General features: G+C 49.3%; 1 protein-coding gene across 1 annotated transcript in view; it reads left to right on the top strand.

The window, feature by feature from the left end:
- AGBL1 (AGBL carboxypeptidase 1) overlaps nucleotides 1-15,260 on the top strand; it is a 2,739,156-nt gene that overhangs the window by 1,266,253 nt on the left and 1,457,643 nt on the right. The gene's annotated exons all lie outside the window — the stretch shown is intronic.

The following is a 15,260-nucleotide window of genomic DNA, read 5'->3' as shown; positions in this document are numbered from 1 at the left end:
CCATTGGAGAGAACACTGCTGGGGCATCAGATAATAAAACCACAGGCACCTCAGGGGGAAGGGAAGGGGGGGCACCTCAGCCACATGAGTCCACGACGCCAGATCCACGAGGGGCCTCCATGCCCACTGTACCATCCTGGGGAGTGCAAAGCCACAGTCTCTCAAGTCTCTACAGTGGGTGGATTGCCCACTGTACCATCCTGGGGAGTGCAAAGCCACAGTCCATCTGGTGGATTACAGACTCCACTGGTTATGGAGGAGGCATGGTGCCCAGAGTGCTTCGTGAAGCCCTGCCCGACACAGAACCGGCCCTGCCAATGGGCCAGCGGTGCTTGAGATGAAGGGCCCAGCGGAGCGGTGCCTGACAGGAGGGGCCCAGCGGAGCGGTGCTTGACAGGAAGGGCCCAGCGGAGCGGTGCTTGACAGGAAGGGCCCATCGGAGCGGTGCTTGACAGGAAGGGCCCAGCGGAGCGGTGCTTGAGATGAAGGGCCCAGCGGAGCGGTGCTTGGGATGAAGGGCCCAGCGGAGTGGTGCTTGACAGGAAGGGCCCAGCGGAGCGGTGCTTGACAGGAAGGGCCCAGCGGAGCGGTGCTTGAGATGAAGGGCCCAGCGGAGCGGTGCCTGACAGGAAGGGCCGGCGGAGCAGTGCTTGAGATGAAGGGCCCAGCGGAGCGGTGCTTGACAGGAAGGGCCCAGCGGAGCGGTGCTTGACAGGAAGGGCCCAGCGGAGCTGTGCTTGAGATGAAGGGCCCAGCGGAGCTGTGCTTGAGATGAAGGGCCCAGCGGAGCGGTGCTTGACAGGAAGGGCCCAGCGGAGCGGTGCTTGACAGGAAGGGCCCAGCGGAGCAGTGCTTGACAGAAAGGGCCCAGCGGAGCGGTGCTTGACAGGAAGGGCCCAGCGGAGCGGTGCTTGACAGGAAGGGCCCAGCGGAGCGGTGCTTGAGATGAAGGGCCCAGCGGAGTGGTGCAGAGACGGCGTGGCCCTGTTCAGCGGTGCTTCTCACGGCGGGGCCCTGTTCAGCGGTGCTTCTCACGGCGGGGCCCTGTTCAGCGGTGCTTCTCACGGCGGGGCCCTGTTCAGCGGTGCTTCTCACGGCGGGGCCCTGTTCAGCGGTGCTTCTCTTGGCGGGGCCCTGTTCAGCGGTGCTTGTCTTGTGTTCCTAGGGAACCAGATCTGGGCAATCATTCCCGCTCAGTCGCCATCCGACCTATCGGTTGCGGGGCCCTCCTGTGCTGGACTCCTGGGCCCGTGGGTGTCCTCCGTCACACCCCAAATGGGGCTGGTGGGGCCCTCCTGGGCAACTCGCCTGCTGCCGGACTTGTCCGCCCTGCTGCCCTTGCCCCCCTTGTGCGAATCTCTGGGGCCCTTGCCTCCCTTTGTGGATGGGCCAGGTGACGGTGCAAGGGTGGTGTCCTTGGGGGCAGCCGTCTCAGGCCTGTCGCGCCGGCCCTTCCCTTTTTTGGTTGTTTTCCCAGGGGGTGGGCTGGCTGTCCCCTTGCTGCTGGCTGATGTTCCTGCCCTAGGAGCTGGTGGACTCCAATATCCCTGAACGATGGTCCTAGTAGGTGCAGGGCTTGTGGTGGCTGAGGTGCTGTTTGGACTCTTACGAGATGGAGGGGGTGGGTCAGGTGATGCAAAGAGGTTAATTTTGGAGAGGAACAACTTTTTGGGAGCAATGGGAAGGGTAGGTGCAGTGGGTGTGGGAGTGGAGGAAGAGGATGTGGTTGTAGGAGAGTCAAGTGTGCTGTCTTTGGGTGCAGGTGCTTGTGCTGGAGGCTGTGGTGAGGTGGATGGCTGTTGGGTGGGTGGCTGCCGGCGTTTGTGTGGCTTGGAAGAGGGAGTGAAAGACACACTGGGAGAGGACACAGGGGACGTGTAAATGGCAGTGGGGGTGGTGACTGCACGTGTGTGGACTGTTCTGGTGGGTGTGGTGGTGATGGACATAGTGGCTGATGGTGGTGTGCATGCAGGTGTGAGTGGAGACGTCACAGGGAGGGAGGAGGGAGACGAGGAGGAGGGGGACACAGAGGAGGCAGTGGCTGTTGGCATGTCTGCATGTGGATGTTGCTTGTGTGAATGCTTGTGTGATCTGTGGTGCTTATGTCTGGATGAGCTGCCCTTGGGTGTTGAGGTGTGTGCAGGCTGGTCTGTAGGTGTGTCTGGGATAGGCAGAGTAACAGGGGAGTGGGACTGGGTTAAGGAAGTTGGAGGGGGGAGGCTAGAGACAGGGACAATTGCTGCCGTCAGTGCTGAGGCCAGAGCGTTGAACGATCGCTGATGGGCAGCCTGACCCGAATGAATGCCCTTCAGGTATGCATTGCTCCGATGCACCTCCCTTTCTACCCCCTGGATGGCATTCAAAAGGGTAGACTGCCCAACAATGAGCCTCTGGAGGAGGTCAATGATCTCCGCACTGAGGGCAGCAGGGGTAACTGGGGCAGGACCTGAGGTGCCAGGGGCGAAGGAGATGGCCGGCTTCCTGCCCGAGCGGGCACGGGGCGGAAGCTGAGGGGCTGCTGGGAGGGCGGAGCTGGTGCGCTGGGTGGCGGCTGTACCTGTTGTTGCGGTGGGCACGGATGTTGCCGCCACCACAAGGGAGCTCCCTTCCGAGGATGTGTCTGTGTCGCTGACGTCTCCACGGGTCCCCGTTGTGGAGCCCCCCTCACCCTCCGTCTCACTGGTTAACTCCTAGTCGGTTGAAGGGCCCTCCGGGGCCATGTGAGATGCAGCTCCCTCGTGCGCCGATGCCACTTCTCCTCCGCCTGATGATGCTAATGCACACATGAACAGGAAAACCAAAAAAAAGGGGGGGGAGAAGAAAGAAAGACATGTTGAGTGCATGCATTGGCGGCACCGTTGGCGGAGAGGACAGACACAGATGCCCCCTGCACTACGCCGCGCACTCAGGGTACACTACTCAATTATAGTGACTTGGCTTACAAGTCTATGGACGACAAATGCACACATAGGTGAGCCCGGGCCATGGATAGCTGTACTTAGCACCCTACAGAGGTGGGGGGCGGGGGCACAGGGCCATGTCTAACGGAGGGGCCTATCCTACAGAAACCGCCCTGGCCTAGAGATAGCCACAGCCCTCCTCCCCCACCCAGACGCCTCCACTGTGCGCTAATATAGCGGAATGTGCTGATACTCACCCCCTTGTGTCTAGGGCTCGGACGTCCTTGGCGATGGCACGCCAAATGTTGATCTTCTGATGGGCGCTGACCTATGTGACATGTACAGGGTTGAAAAATAAATATCATCACTTTTCTGCATGGTCGATGTGCGCGGCCCCCCTCCCCAACCTTGCCATGTGGCACATGCTCTCATCTGTCGTGCGTTGCACTCCTCATTTGCTCCCCTCCCCACCATCTTACATCCACCCCACTCAACACAGGCATAGCCCATACTACGTGCTCCCAGTGTACTTACCTGTTGGTCTGGAGGACAGTAGAGTAGCGCATACTGGGGGAGGACCCCATCAACAAGTTTATCCAATTCCTCAGATGTGAAGGAAGGGGCCCTTTCCCCAGTCGCAGCAGCCATTGTCTCTTCCAGACCGAGTTCACAGCAGCACTTGCAGTATAGGTCCTCTCCTGTGGATGATCAGGTCTCGAGTGATTAAGCAAGTAGAAAATGGCGGTCACGCCCGCGGCGGTGCGTACCGCGGCGGTGCGTACCGCGACCGCCGGCGCACATCGTCATTGGCTCCTGAGACCCATAGGGTTCAATGTTAACCAATGCTGCTTTGCGCCGCGGTCTTCGACCGCCTACCGCCACGGTGGGCCACGCCAGCGCATTGACCTCACATCCCATTGTCACACTTCACAGGTCAGGCAGCCGCCATTTCAAGGGCCCACATGGCTGAATTTCTACGGCGTCACACAGGCCTAGGCCTTGCATTGCCACTCATACAAGCCATTCAATGCATAGCGAATCGTTTACTGTGCAAGCTGTGGTTACGTACCTGTGGGTTGCTTGACTCTGTGCTCCATGTTGTCCTTCCTAGGCACCGTCCGCTGGGACTTGCGAGGAGATGGAGGAATCCTCCTGTGTACAGACCGCTGGTGGACCTGTTGACAATGGAAGAAAGACATGTCATACTTACATACAGAATTGACCGAGCCACTATACAGGAACTGTGTGCCCACCTGGAGCCAGACCTGATGTCCCCCATTCGCCAACCCACAGGGATTCCCCCTCTGGTGCAGGTTCTGTCAGTACTCCATTTTTTGGCAAGTGGATCATTCCAAACAACAGTGGCCATATCATCAGGGATGTCTCAGCCTATGTTTTCTAAGGTTTTGTCCAGAGTGTTGTCTGCCCTGATGAAATACATGCGGAGCTACATTGTTTTCCCTGAGGTGGCCGATTTGCCTACAGTGAAGGGTGATTTCTATGCCCTTGGACATATCCCCAACATCATTGGTGCCATTGATGGGACCCATGTGGCCTTGGTTCCCCCCAGTGGAAGTGAGCAGGTGTACAGGAACAGAAAAAGTTATAATTCTATGAATGTCCAGGTGGTCTGTTTGGCTGACCAGTACATCTCCCATGTAAATGCCAAGTTCCCTGGGTCCGTGCATGACGCGTACATCATGCGAAATAGCAGCATCCCTTATGTGATGGAACAGCTACAGAGACACCGTGTGTGGCTAATTGGTGACTCTGGTTACCCCAACCTGTCGTGGCTACTTACCCCAGTGAGGAATCCCAGGACAAGGGCAGAGGAACGCTACAATGAGGCCCATGGGCGAACTAGGAGGATTATAGAAAGAACCTTCGGCCTCCTGAAGGCCAGGTTTAGGTGCCTGCATATGACAGGGGGATCCCTAATGTACTCACCAAAGAAGGTGTGCCATATCATCGTGGCCTGCTGTATGCTTCACAACCTGGCTTTGCGACGCCAGGTGCCTTTCCTGCAGGAGGATGGTCCAGATGGTGGTGTTGTAGCAGCTGTGGAGCCTGTGAAGAGTGAAGAGGAGGAGGATGATGTGGACGACACAGACAACAGGGACACAGTGATACAACAGTATTTTCAGTAGCAGACAGGTACGAATCAACCACGCCATTTTACATTTACTTAACGTCTCCTGCCTCTCTACTGTCTGAGTTCCCCCCCAGTTCCTGTTAACTGAGTTGTGACTTTCCCTTCCGTTTTCAGAGCTGTGGGCCCCACTGCGTGACCTCTGCTTTGTTTGCCCATGGACTACAGCTGTGTGACAGTGGTATGTTGTCATCACAATGTAACTGAACATTTTGGCACCGTTATGTCTAATACATTTGTTCAAAATACAAGCAGACTCCAGATTTTTTTAGTGCAAGAAGTGATTTAATTAAAGTGCTAAATTTAAAGAACATGATTGTAAAACGGGGATGGGTGATGGTGGTGTAATGTCCATGGCAGAGTCCAGTTCTCAGTCGCACAGGTGCATTGTCCATATGCCTGTGGAAGGATGGAGCAGGGGCAGTTCAAGGTTGGACAGGGTGACAATGTGGGACAGTGGGATGACATCAGGGGGTATCGTTTGCTGGCTGGGGTCTTGGCATCCTACTCTGTCTTCTTGTGAGATCTCAGGTTCCGCTTGCGGGGTGGTTCTTCTTCTGCAGGAGGTGGGGTTCGGGTGGCCTGTCGTTGTGTGGGGGCCTCCTGTCCACTAGTGCCGGTGGAGGTGGTAGGCTGTTCCAGGTCCAGGCTAGTGACAGGGGCCCTTTGTGGTCCAACATGGTCCCGCAATGTGGTGACTATCTGGGTTAGGGCCACGACGATGGTCCCCATTGCGGAACTAATGTTCCTCAGTTCCTCTCTGAACCCCATGTACTGTTGCTCCTGCATGACCTGGATCTCCTGGAACCTGGCCAGTACCGCAGCCATCGTCTTCTGGGAGTGTTGGTATGCTCCCATGATGGAGGAGAGGGCCTCTTGGAGAGTCGGTTCCCTGGGCCTGTCCCCCCCGTGTCGCACAGCAGCCCTCCCAGTTCCCCTGTTTCCCTGGGCCTCTGTCCCCTGGAAGGTGTGCCCACTACCACTGCCCCCAGGTCCCTGTTGTTGTTGTGGTGGTGGGTCAACCTGGGTGCCCTGTAGTGGTGGACACACCGCTGCTTGATGTGTCCTGGGGACAGAGGCATGGGCCCGCTGGGTGGGAGCTGTGCTGGTGTTCCCAGAGGGGGTTAGGTCTGGTGTAGCCTGTGGCTGTCTGTGGGGAACCGACTGTCCCGAGGTCCCCGATGGGCCGGGCTGGTCATCAGGGTCCAGGGAGACAGAGCTGCTGTCATCACTGGGGGCCTCTTCTGGGGGTGGGATGGACATCTCTGGACCCTCCGTGGCGGTGTGGTGGCGTTCGGGTCCTGCAGGGGTATAAGAGTATGGTTATTGCTTCTGTGTGTGGCATTTTGTGTAATGGGCGGGTGGCCGTGTCCCCCAGTGCTGGCATTCCCTTGTGGGGGCTTTTGTGACAGTGGCTTGTGGGGGTGATGGGTGTGTGCAGTGGGCATGCTTTGGGGATTGGTGTCCATGCTTTGGGGACGCACGCAGGGCTAGGTTTTGGGATGGGTGGGATGTGATGGTGAGCCATTTGCAAGGAGTTGGTATGATGGGGTGGGGGTGAGGGTGGGGGTATGATTTGGCATGCAGGTGGGGTGGGGGGAATGGAGTAGTGAAGATTTGACTTACCAGAGTCCATTCCTCCGCCTACTCCTGCGAGGCCCTCAGGATGCTGTGAATTCTGGGGGAGTAGGTGGGGGTCCGCCGCCAGTCTTCTGCACCGCAATGTTGTGCCTTGATACCATGGAACGCACCTTCCCCCGTAGTTCGTTCCACCGCTTCCTGATGTCGTCCCGATTGCGTGGATGCTGTCCCACAGCATTGACCCTGTCCACTATTCTTTGCCATAGCTCCATCTTCCTGGCAATGGTGGTGTGCTGCACCTGTGCCCCGAAGAGCTGGGGCTCTACACAAACTATTTCCTCCACCATGACCCTGAGTTCTGCGTCAAAGAACCTGGGGTGTCTTTGGGGTGCCATGGGGTGGTGTGGATGAGGTGAGGGGTGGTGTATGTGGTGTAGAGTGTGGTGAGTGTGGTGGTGTATGGTGTTTTGTGCGTGGAAATTGTGTGGGTGATGTTGTGATTTGGCTCTGTGTGATGGTGTACTCTATGCTGTGCTCTCTCTCTCTGTCCTTCACTCGCAATTGTGGTCGTAAGGGTTTGTGGGTGATGTGGGTGTGTGTTTTATATTTAATTGGGTGTGTGGGAGTGGTGTGTGTATGTGTCTCAGGTGTGTGTATTTTGAATTATCCATTGTGGCTGTGTTTTGTAAAGGTGTGTGTATTTTGACCGCGGCGGTGTGTACCGCCAATGGAATACCGCGGTTGAAAGACCGCTGCAGGGATTTCTGGGTTGGAATGGTATGGGCGTATTTCTGTTGGCGTGATGGTGGAGGTTTGGTAATCGCCAGTTTCCCGCTGACCTTTGGTGTGGCGGACTTTTGTGGATGTCGGGATTTTGGCGGTTTGCCAGTTGCAGGTCAGAATGACCGTGGCGGTTTACCGCGGCCGCGGCGGTGTTATGGCGGCCTTCTGGCCGGCGGTAAGCGCCTTTTTCCGCCGAGGTCAGAATGACCCCCTGAGTGCAGGTTAATTTAGGGGTTTGCTTGGACTTCACCCTGACCAAGATTGTGGTTGCTGCTTGAGTAGTGTTTTACCCCCTTCAACCAGTACCCCAATTTTTTGTGGTTAGCCATTAGAAAACTACATTATACAAACAACCTAATTTTGAAAGGAGGGCAAATATTAGCTGGAACACGAATTGAGCTACCAGTGTAGCAAAATACGACCTGCATTGAAAATGAGAAAATAAGCCAGTCTGCAGCAATTTTTCACAAACATTAAAAAGGCATTTGAAACAAACATGTCTGGTTGCATAACAATGACAACTAGTAGAAAACTAAATAAGAAATACAATTTAGAAGTAACTGGTTAATACCACAAAGTTGTCTAGAAAACCAGCCCAATACTACTAAATATGCCAACAACAATAGAGACTCTTTTGCCTGTTGGAAAACAATAGAGCTCTATTTCTTCTTGAAAGAAATAAAGGAGAAATTAAAACTTATTCCTCACTATTTTTCCTCAGTCTTTCATGATGACTGCTGCTATATGATTATCTTGAACTGTAAATGCCATAACTGATGACATAGCAGTGTAACAGAAATGATGGTTGTGTCTTAAAGTACATAAACATAAACAATGATGGCTTGACTTTGTGTTATGTTTTTGTAATACTCAAATATGACTGTAATGGTCTGCTATTAACTTACCACCTACTATGAAGGCACCATAAGATGTTTACCTTACCTTATAACTAATATTTATCTCTATATGTATTAAAATTGAGTAATCTTAAGATTTTTTCGGGAAGATGTTTTCTTTTTTTTAAATGTCAACACAACCAATCAACAGGAGGACAATAAAGTGTAAATAAAACTAAGGTTGTTCGGGAAGACACTGGTGACCCATGACAAGTTCATGATGTATGGTCATATCTTGCTCTCCTGCAACACTGCCAGTGTGGCAGAGGAGACAGTGTGCTGCAATTCAGCCATACTGCTCTAAATTTTCTTTATTCTACGTCAATAGATTTATTGGCACCTCAGTACCAGTAGCATTTACTGGTGCAGGGACAGATGCACCGGGTGGTAATGGAGGTCCTAATGGAGCAGAAATAGAAGGTGCTAATAAAGGGACATACGGAGCTCCTGATTGTGGAGGTGCTGATGATGCAGAAGAAGTTGAACCTGTTGCAGTAGGCAAAGAAGTGGCCATTGCTGATCTTCCTGCTTTTGCCTCTTCCATCTCCTTCTGACGCCTTCTTGCTGCATGTGGAAACTTGCTGAAATGAATTGCCTGCAGGTGTTTTCTCATTTCTATAGTACCGAATAAGTACTGTTTCACATTCCCACTAGAAATATTACTTTATTGCACTGTTTCCTTCACTAGACAGATCTCTCAGTCAATGAAATGTGCTTTCATGGAAGCAATAATTCTGCAATCATATCCTGATACTATTTTGGTTCCCGAATAGTTGCAAAACACAACTTAAGGTAACAATTCTACAACATATACTATTAAAATACATAACTAGCCATGAAATCCTGAATCCGTGTTTGAAATACAAATGTAATTTTTGGTGTAAATATGATTTTATAATTGGGGCTACCGTAGTAATTTTGGGGAAACACTAATAAATGTACAGTGGTAACACAAACTATCAGAATGAACTTTGAACTTTCTCGAAAGTACCAAGGTACCAAAGAAAAATTAAAATAATAAAACCATACTATTATGTGGTTTGACACTTTTTTATAAAAAAGTCTTTGAAATGCAATGAAAAACCCAAAGGATGAGGAAGTTATAGTTAGGAAAACATAAGTAATTATTTATTTCCAAAACCAACTCAAACTACACAAGCCTTAGAAACTCTAAAGTTATAGTTATAATGTAAAGTTATGATTTGTGCCTTCCTCAAAATTTACTATAATTTGTGCACCTTCATACACAGTATTTTGAACTCGCTAGCCACACTTTAAGTATAACTTGCACCATCCCCACACACTGCTTATACCCTTTCATATTACATCACTTGCAGCATGATAAACAATATCATTCATACCATGATTCATAGCATCTCAAATGGCATTCTTTATGATATACATATATACATAAATACACACACATATACTCTGATCAAGGGACTCTGATACCGATACCCTACAGGGATAGCGAGTTGTGGGGTCGCTGCAACAATGTACAGAATTCTTGCAAGAAGGCGCAAACTCTGACGTTCTTGAAAGTTAATTTACTGCTTTTGAGCAGGTCTGTGTGCGTTTTGTGCATATTGAGACATATATACAAAAACAACATGCCCTCTTGTTAGTTTTATATATATAAATATAGATATATATATGGTTTTATATGTAATGTAAGAGATACAATTGTAAAAAGACTTCAGGTGTGTAACAAGAAAGAAATGTGGTATATTATTTCTCCATTAAAAGCGTGGCTCTCTAGTACATGTCATAGAAGATTATGTTATAGAAATTGGTAGTAGCTAAGACATTTGGTCTCATTCCAAATTTGTCAGTCCCAACGCAGGGTTGACAAACTTACAGGGAGGACACCACCGCCATGGTGGTGGCGTCCCCCACCCTATTACAATGTTCCCACCAGACTGACAGGCGGAAGCATTGTAATAGAGCATTCCTGCAGGTCAGACCGGCAGGAGCAGTGTGACAAGATAGCACTGTGCTCTCTTGAATAAGCTGAGCGTTATCTCATAGCACAGAGGGTGCCGACCCTTACACAAACACTAGGATTCTGACATTTCGACTATGTTTGGCAATCTTGGGCATCTCTGTTTATCCACCTGTCAGTGTACTGCAGCTCCCTGTGGTGCTGACCAGCACCCTCGCAATGTGCACTTTCTGCAAAGCAGACAGTGTGCATCTAGATGGTGCTGGGCTGGGGGGGCTCTGCACTGCCCATGCCGGGGGAACCCTCATGAAAAGGCTGGTGGAAAACAAGGTTGTAATCAGCCATCTGGTGCAGAGTTTAGCGCTGCCTGTGCTGACTACAACCAAGACCGCTGTCTCCCCAACGGGATTTTTGATCGTGGTAGGGACGTGGTGTTTAGGTGGGTCTACCCGCCAAACTTGTAATGTGGCACTGTGAAGCTGGCAGCCCTAGGACCACCAGCCTCATAATAAAGCACTAAGTTTAGAAAGACATATGTAAAAAAAAAATATATATATATATATATATATATATATATATATATATATATATATATATATTTCTCCTGGTAAATGCTATTACATCCAACACAACACAAGCAAGTTTTACTATACTTGGCACACTAACATACAATATTTTGAAAATTAATAAATAATTTTAGTGGGTGACTTCGATGTAACTTTCAAATATACGACAGACAGATCTAAAGGTAAAATGCGGCAAGAACAAAGAAGTAATAAAAAGCGTAACACACTGAAATTCATTTTGAATATAACAGTTGTAAGTGAAAAAGGAATATTGCATTTTTTCAACAATGTATGACGGACATTCTAGCATTAACTTTTTCTTCATCTCAATAGCTTTACTTTCTTGTACAAAATGTAGAAATTTAAAATATTTTAGTTTGAGACCAAATATCAGGGAATATAAAATATTGACAGGAATTGAAGAAGAATAATGTTCCTGCTTAGAAAAGCAACAACTGGTGATCCCTCTTTGGGAATTTGGGAGCTTCATCTTAAACACAGGACGTGGGAAAAAGAGAAGTGCGCAGGCCTTAGAAATGCACAGAAAATAAGGGATAGAAAGGGAAAAAATAGACAGTGAAGTGAGATAAGATGCTGTGAAACATGGGAAGAGAAAGGAACCTAAAATTGTGTAGGAGTAAGAGCTGCACTACACTGACAGTTGATTAAACAGAGATGTCCAAGATTGCCAAACATAGTCAAGATGTGAGAATCCTAGTGTTTGTGTAAGAGTTCCAATGACAACCACAAACATAGCTAATGAGTGGTATACAGCTGGTATGGGCATTTGTCTGACATAATGCAAGTGCAATTTGAGGAAGCCTTGGGACCATATCATGATGGGTTTTGCTGGCACAGGTCAGAGCAAAGTGCTTGTTTTACTTTCTTGCAGTGAGTAAAGTCAGTTCACTTAAGCCTATATTTCTTTAAGTCAGTCCTTTATTCTCAGACAGTACAGTTCAAAACAGGGCGCAAGGTTTGCCTCTCTCTGTTTCAAAGTGGTCTTGCACGAAAATAAAGAACTAATATGAAGAAATATTGGGTTGAATGAATTAACCTTACACACCAGAGGAACATAGAACAGGAGCTTTGATCTGCAAAGAACAGGAGCTTTGATCTGCAAAGCCCATTGTGATACCAGACCAGCTCTGGGACAAGAGGAGGAAACATTGAATTCAATGAATATAATAGCAACCATAGTTACAAAAATGTTGCTATATAGGTGATGTGGCAACTCAAAGGAGAACTTGATAACTGACAGAGGTGAACTATAGCTGTAAAATAACAGCACAAAAGAGGTAGATATGGAGATAGGCATTTTTTTATCATGTATCCTTGGTTTGTGAACAGGTAGGGGATTGTGAAAGACTGTCTTCCTTGGCCAAGATTGTGTTTTAGGGCCCAATGAGCAGTGCATCTTTGGCATTAATGTTGAACAATGTAAAAGCTGCAATGATGGAGCAGTGGTTGATATCTGGCAGCTTAGAGGTTTAGCAGGAACCACAATGATGTTGAAAGACAGTTTGTAGTCAAAATTGAGCCAACAAATTGTGTATAGTTGATGTCGCTTGCAGGGCCATGTCATGGAACCATACTTGAATTTAGTGGAGAATCATGATATATCAGGACAAACTTAGGAAGTCTGACTCTCAGTGTTCTTCCTGTGAGAAAGGAGTATTTCCATTCAAGGGCTGGATCCTGGATGTCTGTTGTGTGAAGTCTCTGATTAAGTTGGAGTGTGATACAAGGTTGAATGCAGCCGAGAGGTCTAGCAGTATTAGGGCAGCTGTTTCACCTCTGTCCAGTAAGATGCAGATCTCATCTGAGGGCTGTTGAATGCAGCAGAGAGGTCTAGCAGTATTAAGGCAGCTGTTTCTCCTCGCTCCAGTAAGATGTGGATCTCATCTGAGGGCTGTTTCTGTTCTATGGTTGCTTTGAACGCTGGAGTGGATGTGGTGGAGAAGATTGTGGAGTTCCAGGTGTTTCTGATTTGATGGTTGATTGCTTTCTCTATAACCTTGGCTGTGTACAGTAATTCTCAAACAGCAACATATTTGTCCCACGGAGAAACAATGTTGACTAAGCCGCATATTCCCAATTCCTCCTAGACGTTACGTGCCTCTCACTTAAAAGCACATGATCAGCATTGGAACGGCCCGGCGAAAAGGGATGGATTAAAGAGAGCGAAAGGCACTGGAGCCAATGTTCCGGATCTGAACTGTTATGGTCCTTGAAGAGACCCAATTTCCTATGACAAATTACATATCAGTCAAACAGCTCACAACTAATAACCATGTATCTAGTAGTCTCTGACTACTATGTGCAAGCTAGTTGTACCTGTTAGGTTCCCCTTTCCCACTTTAGATGGCTCTCTCTCTCTCTAGGAATTTTCGGGAAACGATGTGGATTACCTGTAATTAATTAAATAAGAACCTTGAACCTCCTATAATATCTATGACTACTCCCAGTGAGACTCCAGATTGTTCCCATGTCACTTTAATTAATGTCTACCTAAATGTACTTGAAGTTCTATGGATATCTTGTTTGATGAACTTGCTGAGATTTCCTAAGATGCTGACTCACTCAACTCCATAAACATTTAAATAGGAAACAAATAATGATAACAAATTCTCAGGTAATTAGGTTTGCAGACATTCATGGGTAAACTTACGCACTGTACTTAGAATTCCATACATTTGGTGTCTTTTGATCACACTGAAAACATAGAGTTAATATCAAATATTACGGCGCAATCTTTGCATCACTCTGGAAACATAGGGTTAATACCAAAAGATCACAGTCCAATGTTTGCACCACTCTTATAACATAGGGTTAATATCAAAAGATCACAGTACAATGTTTGTAACACTCTGGGAACATAGGGGGTGATTCCAAGTTTGGCTGGCGGCGGGCGCTGCCAGCCAAACGGAAACCGCCAGAATACCGCTGCGGGTTATAAGACCGCCGCGGTTATTCTGAGTTTCCCGCTGGGCGGGCGGGCGACCGCCAGAAGGCCGCCCGCCCAGCGGGAAACCCCTTCCCACGAGGATGCCGGCTCCGAATGGAGCCGGCGGAGTGGGAAGGGTGCGACAGGTGCAGTTGCACCCGTCGCGATTTTCAGTGTCTGCTATGCAGACACTGAAAATCTTAGTGGGGCCCTGTTAGGGGGGCCTTGCAGTGCCCATGCCATTGGCATGGGCACTGCAGGGGCCCCCAGGGGCCCCCAGGGGCCCCACGACACCCGTTACCGCCAGCCTGGTTCTGGCAGTCAAAACCGCCAGAACCAGGCTGGCGGTAAGGGGTTCGGAATCCCCACGGTGGCGCTGCCTGCAGCGCCGCCATGGAGGATTCCCCAGGGCAGCGGGAAACCGGCGGGACACCGCAGGTTTCCCGTTTCTGACCACGGCTGTACCGCCGCGGTCAGAATGCCCATTGGAGCACCGCCAGCCTGTTGGCGGTGCTCCCGTCATTTTAGCCCTGGCGGTCGTCGACCGCCAGGGTTAGAATGACCCCCATAATATCAATAACACAAGCAATCGGTTCTATCACTGTTTTATCACAGCGTAAGTTGAGCATAGCAATGAAACTTTCAGGCAATTCACAGAATGTTCTGTATCACCAGCACCAATTATGCAAATGTCATATTAAACTTAGCAATAAAAAATATATCCACAATACATCGTTTTTATGATAATTGCATGAAATATTTTTTTTTTCTGCGATATATAGATATATATAGGTCTCTGTACAGTTTCTGCTTGAGACCCAAGGCATTTTGAGCATCCCTGTCTGGCTGGGCAGCCATTCTATCCTCTAATTGTGCAATCTCATGCTCAAGTGTTTCTAGTAATGCCTAATAAGGCCCATTTTTAGAGAGATACCCTGGCCTTTTATGAGAGTCTTATATGTCTCCCACAATGTTATTGTGAGTCTATGGATCCCTCATTCTCGAAGAGGTGGTGTTCTGTGGCGGTACTGAGAAACTCCCTCACTCTGGGTACCTTAAAATACCAAGTGTTCAGCACATAGGTCCATCTAGATGAATCTCTCTAAGGACCATACATTGCCCATACAGGTGAATGATCTCAAATCCCTCTGACAAATGACGGGATTCCCTAAAGTCAGAGACCACGTGTGCCAGTGTGAAAACATAGTCTATGCAGGAGAGGCTCCGGAGAGCCCCAGAGTGAAAAGTATATTGTAAGGTAGTTGGATTATGGAAGCCCCAGACGATAGCTAAACCCAGAGCTACCACCAAGTCTGCCAGCACTTGGCGAGAGGGTCCCGCTAAGCGTGGTGAGAGCCGGTCTATTTGTTCATCTAACGCCAAGTTAGTCTCCCCCATCAGAAGGACACCTTCCATCATCTGGAGCATTAGGGCACAAAGAGAGACAGCGTCATGGAGGCACGGTGGAATGTATTGAACAAGGTGAGGCCCCCCCT

The sequence above is a fragment of the Pleurodeles waltl genome, chromosome 3_1 (assembly GCF_031143425.1).
Source record: "Pleurodeles waltl isolate 20211129_DDA chromosome 3_1, aPleWal1.hap1.20221129, whole genome shotgun sequence".
NCBI lineage: Eukaryota > Metazoa > Chordata > Amphibia > Caudata > Salamandridae > Pleurodeles > Pleurodeles waltl.
The sequence above is the reverse complement of the archived record's forward strand: the minus strand, read 5'-3'. Positions and strand labels throughout refer to the sequence as shown.